Raw genomic sequence first — 2,661 nt, 5'->3', positions numbered from 1 at the left:
AACGAGGTGGGGAACCACATCCCCAACCCGGCCCAGCTGTCTAATTATGCTATTAAAACCCAAAGTGCGGGAAGCGAGTCTCCGTACGCGAGTCCGATGGGTGCTTCTCGCAAGTTGAAAATGTTATGGTAACACGGCACCTCTGCCTTTACGTTTGGTTCCTTGGTGCCGGGTTGGGGATGTGGTTCCCCACCTCGTTCTACGAGGTTGGTTGTCTAGATGCCCTGCGCCCGCTTGTTGGAGGGTGAGAGGGGTCTGGATAGCTGTGTGTGGGCGACGTCGGCGGAACCGTGCCCTTTCCGTCCGTCCAAACGCGGAGGGCGAGGAACGGCTCCTCGTGCGGCCGCTTCCGCGCTTCAGCCCCACCGCCTTCCCCGCCCACGTCGCCCTTTATTGTGGGTGTCATCGCACGTGTGGAGGTCTGCTGTTGTTTCTAGTTCTGCCTTTTTTGTTGTATTTTCGGTGGGTGGTTGAAGCGGCCGACCCTAACCCTAACCCAAGAGGTCGCCTGCACACTTGATTAATACGGGCCGAGCGTACTGCTGCTTTCCCGGTTCTCGCGTGACTTACAGCCTTCCGGTACGTAAAATTCTACTTGCGGTGTTTTACGTGCTCTTTCCGTCGGTGCCTGACGCTGTCGGTTTATTTACTGCGCCTCAAAGTTTCTGCCGCGCCGGTCACGTGCGTGCGTGCGTGCGTGCGTGTTCGGCCTGGGCGTTCGATAACGGTGTGGCAGCCGCCCCTGATTTTTAGCACGGGTCATAGTATGCTATATTTTTTTCGGTGGAACTTCCTCTAACCCTTTGTAAGTGCGTCAGTTTTCCACGGTGGATTGGCAGTATAGAGAAAATTAGGTGATCCAATATATTATGTGTCGATTATTCCATTGAATCTTCTGATGGTGCGTCATGCAACGATGAAGCGAACCGGTACTTCGTGTGCTTGACCTTGCTGCGCAGCCGTAACACGTTGCACTGTGCCGTACGCCTATCCTGCGTGGGACTTGCAGAGAGCTAGCAAGTATCTGTCATCTACTGCTGAATTTCGAAGAGCAGGTTACTACCGCACCATTGTTTGTTTCCTTCCTCTTCCGGTTACCACTGCTGCGGTCGGCGGCCTCGCCACTGTTTTGGTGGTGGGTGCGGAAGGTTTGTCAGTACGGCCCTTGATGTGTTTTAGAGTTCTAAAAAACAGAAATAGCAATAGTGATGTGATCGCGGACGGCTGGGATAAGGGTGTACGTTTTTATTAGGGATGGGGTACGGAAGGGAATGTACGCTGTTGGTCACCGACTCAAACCATGTTAGGAAATCTTCAGATAATCTTTCTCCCTTGTTTACGTATCTTTAACGTCGTCGGTTCCGTGGTATACCCATGGATAGGTTGTTGCATATCCTCAGGAGGTGCGCTTAGCAAGGATCCATGACCTACAACGAGTACTTATTTTTTAGATGGCGAAAGGTTGCATGCACCGAGTGGTAAACCCATTGGGGTGCGCTAAGTTGGGGTTGGGAGGTGCGTGAATGGGATACGTATCCCGTGTATGTGAAGTTGTTTGGACACAAATCCCTTTGAAGGCATCCGAAACAACTCAATCTTAGACCTATATGTGCGCCTTCACAATATCCTTCCGCGTTAATAGTGAGTGCTTTGCTTTCTTCTTTTCATCCCCGTCCTCTGGTGAGAAAAAAGGGTCTCAATAACGTCTGTTTGCCCAGCGTAGAAATGTGAGTATCATACTATGATTTATATTCGATATGCTCTATGTTACCATCATATTTGTCTTAGCCATACTGACCTGATTGTCAGGGTGCGAGCGTCAACCCTTCTATTGGGGAGCTTGGATTATGTTTGAACGCTAGGAAACTGCGAGTAATAACTATTTGACTGCGTGGAAAGTACAACAAGGCAGACTCAGTGATGCACTACTTCCTCTTGGTGAGATTGGAGGGGGGCGGCTGCGATGCGAACATGGTGCGAGAAACCGATGTTTCTAGTTGCACACTATGTGGAGGATTTTCTCTCGGTATTGGCTACTGTGTTAGTACTTGAATGGAAATCCGTGTCTTGTTGAAGGCGGCCAGCCGGCGTCTCGGGATGTGGATCCATACATGGACGCACTTATCAGTATTTCAAACGTTTACTGGAGGTGTGGGGGTCGTATGACACCGTTGAGCAGTTGTGTTCCTCTAAGGATTTATCATGGCATATTAGTTTTTACGTATGTTGGTTTCCACTGCATCTACAGCAGGTCGGTTAACTTGTAGCATTGAAGTGGGCCATGGAAAAAACCATGAAGGTCCCCACCCTGTGTGTGTACGCACCTTCCCATACATAACATTGTTTCCAACAAAGACACTGCCGTCTGCTGGGGTATCCAGCTGCCCGCGACGGCGCAAGAAAGTTGGATGACAATATACCATCTGACCAATTGCATATGTATGGAAAATTTGGGCACTGAATGTTGTGAGCGGAACATGGCCCGGTCTACCAAACTACACTTCAGAAAGTAGCTACGAATTTATTGTTATTCTCCTTAGGTGAGCTGTACTGATTTGTCATCAGGGCATGATAGAGAAATGTTGTACCAAGTACTCGAATTATCACTACTGGAACGGAATCCGGGCGTTCTACCGTGAGAACGGGTTTTAGTTTGTTGTG

The sequence above is a fragment of the Trypanosoma equiperdum genome (assembly GCF_001457755.1).
Source record: "Trypanosoma equiperdum strain OVI genome assembly, contig: ctg_1123, whole genome shotgun sequence".
NCBI classification, from domain to species: Eukaryota; Euglenozoa; class Kinetoplastea; order Trypanosomatida; family Trypanosomatidae; genus Trypanosoma; species Trypanosoma equiperdum.
This window is presented reverse-complemented; position numbering follows the sequence as displayed.